This window comes from Streptopelia decaocto, assembly GCF_964273445.1.
Source record: "Streptopelia decaocto genome assembly, chromosome: 5".
Lineage (NCBI taxonomy): Eukaryota > Metazoa > Chordata > Aves > Columbiformes > Columbidae > Streptopelia > Streptopelia decaocto.
Window position 1 is genome coordinate 72,069,093 of NC_138659.1, and position 15,210 is coordinate 72,084,302.

The 15,210-nt window shown below is 48.4% G+C and overlaps 1 long non-coding RNA gene across 1 annotated transcript; it reads left to right on the forward strand.

Moving 5' to 3' along the window:
• The first annotated feature begins 1,490 nt into the window (after positions 1–1,490).
• On the forward strand, positions 1,491–14,544 carry LOC309439692. The gene is made up of 2 exons (XR_014184059.1): positions 1,491–2,408; positions 12,669–14,544. It is a non-coding gene; the product is annotated as an uncharacterized lncRNA (long non-coding RNA).
• Positions 14,545–15,210: the final 666 nt, after the last annotated feature.

The following is a 15,210-nucleotide window of genomic DNA, read 5'->3' on the forward strand; positions in this document are numbered from 1 at the left end:
CTGCGGTCAATGTCATCGAGCTTTCTCCGGCCAAGCCATAACTGTTGAATTTCACCCCAAAATGACCCTCACCTGGAGCCATCTAGTGAAATTTCCATGGGAGAACTTGTTCTGGTACAACAGGGGCTGAGCTGGACCTCCACCTGAAACTAAACCCAAACCTTAGCAGTGCGGGTTTGGGGTATTTTTTGAGGTATCAAAAGAATGCAGCTGTTGTTCTTTTTCCTCCCCATTTTTCCGGAGCGCTGGGCTAGGCTGGGCTTGGCTGGGCTGGGCTGGGCCGGGCTGGGCAGAGCGATGCTGAGCAGCGGGAGCTGCTGGGTTCTGCAGAGCCCAGCCCAGCCCAGCCCAGCCCAGCCCCAGTACTCACCGCACCCTCGCGTTTCTTCCCAACGGCAAGTTCTGTTGTACTCTGTCTGTAACCACAGCTTATTTCTCAGCCAAACACACTGTAAACTCTGATTCTCTTTCTTCTCTTCCATTTTTTCCTCTCCTCCCCCCCTTTTCAGTTTTTATTTTTGTTTTTATTTTTCTCCTTAGCTTTCATTCTTTGGTCATAGCCCTCGGGCCGCACACAGGAGGTAAGTGCCCGGATCACCTCTGCTCTGCCTTCCTCACCCTGTTTAGCACCAGGACCCTCCGCAGGATTGGGGGCTCCCTGGGTGCCCCAGATCAGCCGAATGGAGATCTCCAAAGGCAGCGCTCCCTCCCGCACAGCTGGGCTGACTCGCTAACAGCTGGATTAACCCTCTTGCATTAGCTTGTCCTGTCTTCAGGCTTGAAAAGCCAGAATGGCTTGGGGACAACGTGTCATTTATATAATAAATGTGTTTCTCCCAGCATCACACCTTCGGACCCTAAGATATTGCCCAGGCCCACCTTTTTTCCCATGTAAATAAGAGATAAAATGCCAATCTGTGCTTCTGGAGATGGCAGAAATGACCACATCGAGGGGAACATGCCCCGTGAGTCACCAGAGTCAACAGAATACAGCACAAATCCTTTTTTATTGGTTGTACAGCTCACACAGATAATATAATATAATATAATATAATATAATATAATATAATATAATATAATATAATATAATATAATATAATATAATATAATATAATATAATATAATATAATATAATATAATATAATATAATATAATATAATATAATAATAATAATAATATATAAATATAAATCTTACAGAAATTTCATGTATGTTATTTTTGGCTAGACATACTCTTTTTTGATCCTTGTTTTTAAATCTCGGTTCTTGTTCCAGCCTACCGAGGAAGCTGGAATTGCTTCTGCCGTTAGTAACAGGAAGACAGCACTGATTCCCGAGGCAGAAAAAGAGACGTTGCTGTTTCAGACACCCCAAATATCTCTCGTGTTTTGCTGCTGGCGATGGAAGGTGCAGCCTTTCTCACCCTTCGGACTGAAGCTCAGCTCGGGTCCATGGAAACGTCTGCAGCGCTGAAATGGCTGAGCGAGCGTTTGGAAAAGCCAGAACTAAGCCGACGAAGAGGAAAGCCAAAACCCCCTCCCTCCCCGCCGCGGCTCCCCCGGGGCCGGCTCTGCTGCTTGAAGTCGCTCTCAGCTTTGCGTGACGAGCGGGATCCTTGTTCAGATAAACTGAATATATCCGGGTTCCCTGCTAAGCAGGGAGTAAATTGCTTCTCTGTAGAAGTGACCGTGTCCTGTTTTCTGCGTCACACATTTGTATTTGTTATTCATAGTTATTTAAAAATCTGTCTTGAAAGAAGATTTTGGGAAGAGTTCCAGAGGGATTAACTCATGAGAAGATAAATGCGAATGAAAATGAAGTGGTTTTGTTCCAAGGTATTTCTTCACAACACAGGGTATGTCTGATGGTTTGTTGAATACCCCACAAGCCCAGTTTTAGGGAAAAATGTGAAGCTATGTTCAGGAAATCAAGCTGGAAATTTCTTTTGAGTTTGCACCAGACCATGGCCCGCAGCGCGATGAGAAGGACGGCATCATGATTTATAATTCACTCTCCCTGAATGATGACAAAAGGCTTAACGTTGTCCCAGCAAAAAGTTCAACTGGGAAGAGAATTGACGTTAACACACATCGTCCCTGATCTGCACGCTCTGGGCTGGGGGACGCGCGAGAGGGAACAGGAGATGCTGTCACCCCGTCCGGGAGCGCGGGCGCTGCGGAGCCCCGGCCCCGAGCGGGCGGCGGAACGGCTCCTCTGCAGAAACAGCCGAAGGAGGAACCACCCAGAAGAAATGACCCAGTGGGATTGACCGATGGGCCGTGCGGGAGCGCGGAGCCGGGGCTGCGGGACGCAGGATCAGCTCCCGGGCACATCCCGGAGCAGGAGACGCTGGAGGAGCTGCCTGGCCATGGAGACGTGAGACAGGAGGAAGACACCAGCTCCTGGCAGGTGAGACGCACCGATCAGCTGCAAACCCCTTAGTTATGTGATTATATCCCATCCTGGAGACGTGAGGCAGGAGGAAGACACCAGCTCCTGGCAGGTGAGACGCACCGATCAGCCGCAAACCCCTTAGTTATTTGATTATACATACCGTGTAACTCCCTTCACACGGCTGGTAGTCTCTCTTGCTCAGGTTAAAATGCTTCTAATGATCACACAAATGCAAATATTATTTATTTACCTCAATCTTTCTTTAGTAGTTTAGGTGTTTAGTTTCAGTATGATATGATCACAAATGTTAACTTTATGCTTTTAGATCAGTGGTCACTCAAAAAATTCCCAGGGAGGTCATGAAATACACTGTCAAATCTGTATGAACAGCGAGCAATCACGCAGCTTTTAAAAAATATTTAAGTGCAACAGACAAAAATATTTTTCGTTTTGGATTGAAAAGTCAAATAGTAGTCAGAAATTCACAATTTCACTTGTTTTCTAGTGCTGGTAATTAGTTACTTGACTGGTGAACGTGATGGGGCAGTAGCAGCGGTCACCCCAGCACTGTCTGAAGCTCCTTTATTTAAGAATATTGAAGAATATCCAGATGTTAGACAGGGGACCAGAACCCGGCAAGACGACTGGTGAGAAATCACCACTGCCACAGCCCGGGGGTGTCTGTCGTGCCCAGAAAGACCAGTGCTTGCTGAACCCTGCTCTCTGTCCCAAAATGCGTGAAAATGCTCCAGTTTTCAAAAAATAAGAATCTGGAATAGCATTTTGTTGCTCCTGTGGATAACGCTCAGGATAAGTCTGTGGACAGGCGAACCAAGAGGCAAATCCAAGCACTTATCTTAAGTCGTATTGGAGATTGGAGGCTCCCAGGAATAGGTAGCACGGGCTTAGTTCCAAATAAATAAGTTGCCAGATAAACTAAGATAAGTTTTTCTTGATACTAACTTTTACATACATGGAAGAGCATAAGCATCCCCAAATTTGTAATATTTTTCCCAATTATCATATGTAATTAAAAAACCAAACAACAGCAAGACCCCAAACACATTTTTTTAACTATTTTCAAAAAGAAAGAACATCTGACAGAGATAAGTAACATTTTTAAAGAATTCTACTTGGAACCTCCGTGCCTGTTCTGTTGGACACCTGCTGTTTCTCCTCTTTACATCAGGCACAGAGTAGTTGCCCATCATGACCGCAAAATGTCTTTTGTAACTAAATTCCTTCTGATAAATACATTCGAGGCATTATGTCACGTTACCCTGGACTGAGTGTGACACAGATAAAACTGGAATGACAAAAGTAGGTCATGTGCTTATCCTTGCAAAGAGAAATTCCCTCTGTGAAGGAGGATCCGGTTTGACTCCTGACTGTAAGGTTTCTCGTTGGTAACAGGGTCATACTGTAATTACAGTCTTAATTATTTTAATCTTAATGAAATAATTGAAAATATTAATATTAAAAGGAAACTGTTTACATCTTGTCAGCAATAGGACGGAGGGGATACCTCAGTCTAAAAGGAGCGTGGGGAGATGGTGTCCCAACGCCCCTCGGTGATGGTGACCAGCAGCTGTAGGCTCAGCATGGACCGTGATCTCAGACTAACCCACCTGTCCCCAGATCCTTTTGTCCTTGTGTTTCTTACACCAGTATAAATTCTTTTTAGAAGTGGTCTGAGCACTTTTAAGAATAGACAACGTATTTCCTACACGAGGCAGTGGTTGGAAATGCCAGTTTCAAATCTTCAGAATCAGACCATGTTATTCGCCCATCCATGGGTGGCAGGAGCCATCTCTGCTGGGGAGCCGTGCGGGGCTCCCATCCGTCACCTCCTCCCGCGCCTGTGCTGGAGCGCCTGTCACCCTCTTGGGTTTGCAGTCAGTACTTTACATTGGTTTATGCACTGATCCCATAGTCAAAGTGCTTTTCCGCCGGCATGTTTCAGTTGTCGGAAGAGGTTGGTTTTTTGAGGTCAGCAGCACATTTTTCCAGAAATGATGCACAGGGGAGCTGGCGAGCTACTGGAGCTTGAATTTTCCTGTAATGTTCTATCAGCTGCCTTCCGAATATATACATTCATGCATTTTGAAAGGGGTTGTGAATGGCTTTCTTCACAGGGGTATGGTGGTAAAGCTAATGAGCTACATTATTAGAATACTAATTGGCAAGTCTTTGCTGTGCACGATGACCCCGAACAGCTTTGTTTAAAGTGAACTGTGCAGGGAAATTCAAGCCATCGAGAAGCTCCCGTTGAGCAAACAGTATTGGTGGGAAGATACAGAGGAAATTACTCAGAGGCTGCTCATTTCTAGGGCCATGTAAATCTTGTGTAACTTTCTTGATCTCAGTGAAGAGCAGGATGCGGCTCAGCAATAACAAAGTGATTTCTGGCAGACTAATTGTTGTCAATCTATATAAAAGCACAGGGTGTCTCGTTGCACAGTATTTCTGCTTTAATGTTTGGGGGCTGTTCCAGACTGAAATGCACGGAAGTGACAATGTCAGTCTGCATTTTCAGATGAGAGGAGATGGGGTTTGGGGCAGGATGAGACGCGTCGGGCGCAGCGTGTTGGTCACGGAGAGGTCTCCGTTTATAAAGACGCTGCTGGTTACTGTTCTGCCAACTCCCGCAGCAAAATAATTTGAGGGAGACCTGCTGAGATTTTCCCTCTGAGCAGAACATCTGGTTTATGATGGCGGTTGTGCGTCCTGGGCAGGTTGGGCAAGGGCAGTACCTGCGACAGTTCTTTACGTTATCCTCTCCAGGATCGGGAAGCCCGCGTTCCTATTTTTTTGTGGGGTGTCTGGGGTACAGCGTGGCTCACACGGCTGTTCTTACACCTGTGAGAAGGAGCAAAGAGCTTTCTCAGAGTGCAAACGTGCCGTGAATTTGCGCTCAGCAGCAATTCCATGTCGTGTTTGCTGCACCCGAGCACCCGGGCAGGTCCCCCCGGGGCTCTCCCTCAGCAGGGACATTGCAGAACAGAGCCCCGCAGAGACATCGCTGCCCAAACCGGCCGCCTCTGGGGTGTCTCAGGGACCAGACACGCTCTGCAGTGGGTGCTGTTTCACATCTCTATCATCACTGTAAGGGAAATGCAACAAATCATAATTATAACCAAAATATACATTCAGCATAACTGGGTCCAGGTTCGTATGGTAGAAGCCTGGTCCATGGAGCTGTTTTTAGAGGTAATCATTCATTTAATCGTTCATTTACTCCCGGGCAGAGCAGATTCAGTTGTCATTAAGTCTGAAGGGTTCTTCCCCTTAACTTTATTCCTGCTGAGTTCTTGTCAATAACAAGGACACAGATTGTTATAATGTATCAAGCTCAGTAATGGCCTGGGGAATAAATAGCCGAAAAATCTTTTGTAAAGCGAGCTTTTTAAACAAATGCATTGTATTTGTAAATTAACATGTTTGTGTATGCACTCCCCATATATATATATACATAAATACATTGATTATGCACAGCTGTAATTTGCAAGGCTTGCAGCAGTCAGAACCTTTGGGGAAGGGCTTATCCTGATACATATTTTTTCTTCTTTTGCTCTTACGTATTTTTGAACATGCTCTAGCATGAATTAGCAGGAACCTTCTCTTGGTTCCTGCCAGGGACCTGATCCTTTCACTTCTGATAGGGAGATGCACAACAAAACACGTGAATATTATCTGGAGAATCAAATTTTAAGTGTAAATGCAAATTAGCTGGATTAAACTTAATTTTTAATTACTACTTCAAAGTTCTGTTAGGCACAACTTGTTGTGAATTCATGCTCTTTATTCATGAAGTTTTCACATAACAGGCCTAAAAAACTCCTACAACTATTCGATAGTACCATGCCAGGGACATCGTGTATCCCTACCAGTGCTGTTATGTACAGATAGAAGCATGGAAATGTGAAGGTTTTGTTTTGAGGTGGATTGGGAAGAGTCACAATTCTGAAGACTTTTTAGTTAGATAATTAGGTGAGAATAATGAATATTTGACTTACTATGTAGTATTATTAGCTATTAGGATGCTGTGTTGAGGGAAAAGAGAACACGTCCAAGCAGCCCAGACCTGTAAGAGCTTTACGCTGAGCTGCGGAGGCACATGTAGGAGATTTTCTTCTGTCAATGGCTTTTTCCAAAGCCAGATCGCCCCAATGGCCTGTTTGCTGCTTGTTATAAACGGGCACACGCCCTGGGGATACAACAAACTGGTGCAATGAGTGTCAGAGGCTGTCAGGGCTGTACCAGCGCCCCTCAGCAGCGCTCGGACGGCCCTCGCTGCACGAGGGCTGGAAAACATTCACGTGTCGCCAAATCAGAGCAACCTTTTTGACCTACACTAATTGTACCAAGAGAGTGACTGGAGGATCCCCAAGGCTGTAAATGTATAAGTTAGCAGATTTATGAGGGTGTCAGCTGCAGCGATGCTTCCTAAAAACTGCAGCGAAAAGGTCACGTAGGAGAGCGCGCGATGCTTGGGGTGGACACAGCTGCGTCGCGCTGCCCTGGGGCTGCTGCGCGTCCTGGGTGCCCTGAGGACCCCGTGTTGTCACCCGTGTTGTCACCCCGTGTTGTCCACCCGCGGTTGCTGCCCTGGCTCTGTGTTCATGGCTTGTCTGGGCTCCCACCCACCCAAAACCTTCTGAACCGGCGGGTACTGACACCGCAGCTCAGCTGTGTTTGCACCCTGGTGATCTGTAGTAAGAAATAATGCCTGTGAGCAACGGGCTTCTGGACAGATTGTCACATTTTCATTGTTTTTCACCTTCAGAGCTGTTTCGGTGATTTGCTTCCATTGCCCCTCAGAGCCGATGTGGCACAGAAGAGGGGAAGCGGGCGGATGGTGATTCCCTGCTCCTGCTGCATCCATTGCTCCGTTCCCTGCAGGTTGGTTTTGAAAGCACAAAAAGCCCGTTCCTGCCTGTCTGAGGGGGCTGAGGGGGCTGGATGGCCCCTCCAGCTGCAGGTCCCGGCAGAGCCCCCCATGCGAACCCCGGTTCCCACCGCCCCCAGGATTTGTGTCCCCAGCATCCTCAGCCCCGGCAGCATGTGGGTGCATGTGCTGCATAGGGGATTCCAGCCCTACGCTGCATAGGGGATTCCAGCCCTACGCTGCATAGGGGATTCCAGCCCTACGCTGCATAGGGGATTCCAGCCCTACCCTGCATAGGGGATTCCAGCCCTACGCTGCATAGGGGATTCCAGCCATATGCTGCATAGAGGATTCCAGCCATACTCTACACATTGCATAGGGGATTCCAGCCATACGCTCTACGCTGCATAGGGGATTCCAGCCATAAACTCGCCGCTTAGACATCACAAACAGAGATCTCTGTAAGGGTCAAGCACTAAGGAAGTCTTTAAAATCCACGTTATTGCAAATATAGAAGACAAATATTTTAAATTCTTTTCCTTAGCTGGAAAACAAGTTTTTTTGGGGTATGTAACAACTAGTGATATTATCTCATTTATAGAGCAATTGGGGATACATTACATTACACAATATGGAAATATATTTTATAGCTATTGTAGCATATTTTTCTGCCATAATGACTGTTTTCTAATAGATTTGTCTTTTTAGAAAGTATTCTGTCATTCACCAATTACATGAAAAGTACACGGAAATGTTTTACAAATTCACTCATAAGCACCAATTTTCTGTTTGAAATACCACCAATAATTGGGGGATGATACCAGCAATTCATGTAAACCAGGTTTCTAAAGGGCAAAACAAATAGTTTTCAGTGCAGAATCAGCTATTATTCAAGAACAAAGCATGATTAAACTAGATAAATTTAATGTAAGCTGCTCTGGTGGGAGTACAGGAACCAGGGCCGTGCTGTCACGTGCTGCTTTTTGGATGGTATAGGCATCATCAGATAGTTTTACTTATAAATCTTCTTCTCACTGTCTGTTACACACTGCTTCAAAATCCATCACGAAAAGAAATGCTATAGACTTCTTCTATGCACAGGTACATGTGTGTGTGAGAGTATCCAGTTTGTTTCTGAAAGATTTTATCACAAATGAATCGTTTGCAATGGAAGGAAACAGCTTTCAAAGCCCTGCTATTAAAGCTCAAAGGATCAGCACTGTTTAGTGCTGTGGCAGCAGCAGTTCACAGCGCATCCGTGTGGGATTCCCGTCTCCCCTGCAGGCGGGTGAGCCGCGTCGTGCCGGCAGCCCGGGCGCTCTGCACTCGCGTGTGCGGTGTGTGGCACGGAGCTGTGACGGGAGGTGGACAGAAGGGGTTAGAACTCAGCATGCTGCTTGTTACCCTCGTTAGTCCAGTCTCGCGGAGCCACGGTGACGGGAGGTGGTGGCTGGAGGATGTCAGTCAGCGCTGGTGCCGGCGGCGACTGGGGGGTGGTGTCTGAACCCCGATCTATCACCTTGCTGGGGACATGGTGTCTGAACCCCCATCTTGCACTTTGCCGGGGACATGGTGACTGAACCCCCATCCTGCACCTCGCTGGGGAGGTGGTGTCTGAACCCCCATCCTGCACTTTGCCAGGGACATGGTGACTGAACCCCCATCCTGCACCTCGCTGGGGAGGTGGTGTCTGAACCCCCATCCTGCACCTCGCTGGGGAGGTGGTGTCTGAACCCCCATCCTGCACCTCACTGGGGAGGTGGTGACTGAACCCCCATCCTGCACCTCGCTGGGGAGGTGGTGTCTGAACCCCCATCCTGCACCGCGCTGGGGACATGGTGACTGAACCCCCATCCTGCACCTCGCTGGGGAGGTGGTGTCTGAACCCCCATCCTGCACCGCGCTGGGGAGGTGGTGTCTGAACCCCCATCCTGCACCTCGCTGGGGAGGTGGTGTCTGAACCCCCATCCTGCACCTCGCTGGGGAGGTGGTGTCTGAACCCCCATCCTGCACCGCGCTGGGGAGGTGGTGACTGAACCCCCATCCTGCACCTCGCTGGGGAGGTGGTGTCTGAACCCCGATCCATCACCTCGCTGGGGAGGTGGTGTCTGAACCCCCATCCTGCACCTCGCTGGGGAGGTGGTGTCTGAACCCCCATCCTGCACCTCGCTGGGGAGGTGGTGTCTGAACCCCCATCCTGCACCGCGCTGGGGACATGGTGACTGAACCCCCATCCTGCACCTCGCTGGGGAGGTGGCGTCTGAACCCCCATCCTGCACCTCGCTGGGGAGGTGGTGACTGAACCCCCATCCTGCACCTCGCTGGGGAGGTGGTGTCTGAACCCCCATCCTGCACCTCGCTGGGGAGGTGGCGTCTGAACCCCCATCCTGCACCTCGCTGGGGAGGTGGTGTCTGAACCCCCATCCTGCACCTCGCTGGGGAGGTGGTGTCTGAACCCCCATCCTGCACCTCACTGGGGAGGTGGTGACTGAACCCCAATCCATCACCTCGCAGTGGAGGTGGTGTCTGAACCCCCATCCTGCACCTCGCTGGGGAGGTGGTGTCTGAACCCCCATCCTGCACCTCACTGGGGAGGTGGTGTCTGAACCCCCATCCTGCACCTCACTGGGGAGGTGGTGTCTGAACCCCCATCCTGCACCTCGCTGGGGAGGTGGTGCCCAGATCCCCAATCCAGCACCAGCTCCGGGCTCCCCAGTCCAGGAAGGGGCTGTCAAGCTTCAGGGGTCCCCAGGGCCCCCAGAACAGCCTTTTGAATTTCAGCCCTATCAGTAGTTATAAAGTGAAATGCTTTTATGCTCATGAACAGATGTTTTTTGCAGCGTATGTTCAGTATTAACAAAAATGGATAATGTCAGGTAATTTCCCTTCAGCTGGAATATTTGATTGGGGGAAATGTGAAGTTTTCCAGATCAGTGCGACCAGGACCAAACTGCACCACGGACACGTTCCTGGGGTACCCGCAGTGGGGCTCCCGGCCCTGGTGCCCTCACAGGTGAACACTGGGCAAAAGGGACAATGAATTTTGTAGCCAAACCAGCTTTCCGCACTTAAAACCTTAAATTTTTATTTTATTTTATTTTTTAATATAACAACTTTTAGCTTTGGGCAGGATGATGCTTCTGTGGAACATTCTGAACTGTTTGCAGAGACCCATTTTTGCACAGTAGAGAATTAAAGTGGGGAGGCTGTGTCGGTGTCTTCAAGCGCTCGTCTGGCTCGCACAGTCAGATATTAGCAAAAAATAACTTAAAACTAAGGTGCATTTTTTTTCAGCTGTCAGAACTGAGAGATCCGTAACTGTTATCAGCTGGATCTTTAGCTACTGTAAATCACTGTAATGTCATTGCAAATAGCAGAGATTTCCATCTTCTCGCCAGGGGAAAAAAAAAAATGGGGGGCGAGAAAAAAAGGGCAAAAAAGAAAAACCACAGGTTGTCCCTTCTTACACCTTCGCTGCACCTTGTTCGGTGCTCGATCAAATGGTAATTCACATTTTCAGCCAACTTAAGCTTGCACCCACATTGTAACTGATTATTAACTCTGCCTAACATAAGCAGAGCAAGATGCTGTAGAACATTCATGTAGCGAGTTGAATTCCTGCCTTTGTGGTTTAGCTGCCTTTTCATTGTTCCCTGAGCGTTTCCCGTGTTCCCCCCGCAGCGGCGCGCGGTGCGCGGCCAGCGCCAACGCCGCGTCTCCAGCCATATGGCCGGCGGTGCTGGCGGTGCGAGGGCAGATGGCCCATCTGCTGTGTCACCGGGACGGGCTGGTCCCCAGGGCCAGCGACACCCCACCGCGGCGGGCACAATGGGATTTACAGCTCAGCCTGCCGTGTTTGGACAAACCCCAGCAAATCCCCTTAGGACCATTTGTAAATAAAGAAACATAGATAGATATAGGTATAGATATAGGTATAGATATAGATATAGATGTTGATGTAGATGTAGATGATATAGATATAGATATAGATGATATAGATATAGATATAGATATAGATATAGATATAGATATAGATATAGATATAGATATAGATATAGATGATACAGATATAGATATAGATATAGATATAGATATAGATATAGATATAGATATAGATATAGATATAGATATAGATATAGATATAGATATATAATATAGCCTTCCACTGCAGCCTTGGTAAGAGGCTGCGCGTAATAACAAGTTAACTAAGGTGCTCATTCCTTTCCCATATAAAATCCATAATCTTTGAGGAACTGCAGCTCTGGATTGTTCTGGTTCAGTGAGGCTGCAGTTTCCCAGGTGCAGCGAACACTCAGGTGCATAAATATTCAAGTTCCGCCCATTAATATTTTTTTGGACCCATTTTCACAGCTTTCTGAAAAAAAAAAAACCACCAAACTCTTTGTCAGAAGACTGCATGATGAGAGAATAACTGTTCCTTTAGAAACAAGTGAATATCAGCCCCCCGCACAGTGCCCAGTCAGCATTTCGGTGACATTTGCGGTGCCAGCGGCTGATCCGCGGTGAGCGCCCGCACCCCGTGTGCCGTCACCCAAACGCGCTGTGACTGCGCTGCGGGGCCGCACGCTCCAGCAGAGTGCAGAGCGACGTCTGCAACATCCCGCCTTGCTCACTCGTGCCTTCTCCAAGTTCCGTGTCTTCTTAGGAACCGCTTATTGAGACTCCTGGGGCTGATGTTCCCCGCGGGAGCGGTGTCACCCTGTCCCCAGGGCACTGGGGAGGCCCTGGCAGCAGGATTTGGCATTGATTGCTCTCCTGGTAGCATATGGGGCTCTATATCCATATGGAGCCATTAATCCATATGGGGCTGTGTATCCATGCGGGGCTGTACATCCATACAGAGCCATATATCCACGTGGGACTGTATATCCACAGGGGGCTGTATATGCATACAGGGCTGTATATCCGAACAGGACTGTATGTCCATACGGGGCTGTATATTCATACGGGATGGCCACTAAATCCTGGAGTGGAAATAGGGGGGACCATTTCTGCTCGGAGGGCAAGTTCTGCCACTGAATGCAGCAGCTTTACCAGCTCTCTGGCAGCTCAGGAGTTGAGCTATGTTTGTCTCAGCCTTTTTTTCCTTTAATTTGCGGTAGGAGGATAACTACTAATTACCAAACAAATCACCTGGTTGCTGTTTCCCGGCCCGGCTGCCGCGGTGCTGGTGTCTCGGTGCTGCGGTCTCTGCTCGTGCACTCACTGTCCCTGGGGTCCCCATCCCGGGAACACTTAATTGGGAGCTAGTTACACAATCTAGCAAACCCCATGAAACGGAAATGTTGTAGTGCTTGGGACTAAAAATCACGTGTGGAGAGAAAATCCCGGTTGTAGTTAACCCTCGTGTTTATTTTATTCCGTAGGTACGTGTACCGCTTCCAAAGCTCGTGTTGAGTTTGTAAAGCTACGAAGAAAATCCCTTCACACTGTAATTCTGAAAACTCTCCAGCCACTTGTACATCCATCGTCTGTTTGAACTGGACAGTGTAAACAGCAAAGGGAGCTAAACTACAAAAACGTGAGAAAATGAATTGTTCTGAGAAGTGTTCCATTTGTACTAACGTAATGTGACATTCTAAGTCAAAGGTTATGGATTCTGATATCAGCAAATGATTATATTAGAAAAGTAATTGAACAGATTCGCATTCTACCAGATACTAATGTTGGGAATACATTGATGAGCTACATTTTTACTTCTGTATTTCATGCTTAAAAGGTTGTTAAATGCCAAGTGACCGGGAGGGTGTTTGGAAGGGGCCTGGATCCATTCCATCGCTGTTTGCTCGGCCGCGCTTCTGCACGCTGTGTGTGTCTGGAATTTCAGTTCCATTGTCCCATTAATTAGACTTAGTTATGGGTTTGGTTTGGTTTTCTTCGTTAAAAAGCTAACTGTACAGGACAGGGACATGTGTAAATAAGGGATTATGCTTATGTATATGTTAATATTAATATGTAAAAAGATATGTACATAGGAAAGAAAGAAAAAAATGGCTCAAAGAATGTTTTCAAAACTGGTTCTTATAAATGCAGAGACAGCATATTTACATAAACGTGCTCCTTAATTCCAACATTAGGGCTTTCGCTCAATTTCCAGTCACTTTGTGTTTGATCCCTCTGGGGTTCGGTGCAATGGGTCCTTGGCCGTGCCCGGAGCCGTCCTGGAGCTGGTGCCGCCCGTCACCCGCGGGACGAGCGTGTCACGCCTCGTTCGCTCTCTTCTTACCGCTGGCTCTTGCGCAGCTTTTAAAACCATGTTCTCAAAGCCACAGGACCGCAGAGGGGTCACTGCCCTCATGGGGTCTCTGTGATGAAGCTTTTCCTGCAGCCCCATCCTGGGGTGCAGTGTGAGGCAGCACAGCCGGGGGGGTCACAGCCTGGGGAGGGACCCCCACCTGTCCTGCTCCTCAGGTGACCAGCGTGAGCCAGGGGCTGAAACCGCTCTGGCTTCTCACCTGTGAGCACCTCAGAAATTCCCCAGATTTCCTTCAAACAACAACAGGACGGGGGCAGAGAAACCAAGCATATCCCTGGGTGCGTTACCGATCTGTCGCGACGGCTGCGTTTCACCCGCGAGCCCCGGAGCGGCGTGCGGCTGCGGGACGGGGTCCGGGCAGCACCGGGGCGGCTCCTGCCCGGTCCCGTGGGCTCTTGTGCCGTGGTCCGGCTGCCGCAGCGCTACACGTCTAAACTGAAATCCATGGGAACTGCAGCTGGCTCTGCCACGCTGGGGGGCTCAGGCCTGTACTCTGTCGGAGGACTGTGGCTGTTCCGGACAGTGTTCTGCTCTAGTACTATCTGTAGCCTTCAGAGTATCCGCGAGTGCCTTACACAGCTTGTGAACAAACTCCTGACGCCAAGAGACGCGCCCGGGAGTCCCTCTGCGTGTCCCCACGGCACGTCCCCGCGTGTCCCCAACGCCACCGCCTCGTGATGGGCAGCGTGCGCCGGCACCTACATGGATTTAGTTTAGACTCAGGAAATCGTATTGTGAATATGTGTATTAAACCCTGTACTTATGTATTGTACATTTTATAAAAAGGAACTATTGTAAACTTATGCAAAATGTAAACCAGAGAAAATGTTTGGTTTTTTCCCCAAGGGCCAGCGTGCCGTGACTTGTGCTCTCTAATATAATCCTGACAACCATATCCTAAATACGTAACGTTTGGTCAGTGCTGAAACAGTAATTGACAGGCCTAAAACAGGGCTTGATTGCTCAATTACAGAATTTTACACATATTTTTGTATTGTGATTCATATTATATATATCAAGAGACTTTCTATTCATTTGTAAAATAAATAAATTATTGTAAACTTTTAATAAAAAGATCTGTTTTAAACCTTCACATTAGATAAATTGGTTTGGTTCTTGTCCCAGGTTGCACAAAGGAAGCCTTTGATTAGTTACTGTAACTTCATTGATTTTTTTATTATAAAGCAATATTTTTTTTACCACTTTTTGAATTCTACCTGAAAAAATCGATTAAATCGTGAACAAAACCAATATTCTTGCAAACCCACGGTAATGTAACAACTTACCTCCTACTGAGCGGAATACTAACTTTCTCATCACTTAATTGCCGGTGGGAACAAGCCCATCTCGCACCTACCGAGATGAGTGGGAAGCCGATGTCTGAAGCGAGCGCCAGGCGAGATGTGACAGGGTGAGACGTTCATCACTCCGCCTGGGCCACCCCCGGGACGGGACCCTCCCGCGGACACGGGGGTGACCCCGCAGCCGGGCTGCCGAGCGCGGGGAGCGGCTGGCGGGGCCGGTGCTGGGCGCTGGGACCCGTCCCGGCGGGGCCGCGGTGAAACCCGCCGTGCAACCCGCCGTGCAACCCGCCGTGCGAACCGCTGTGCAACCCCCTCTGCAACCGCGGTGCAACCCGCCGTGCAAACCGC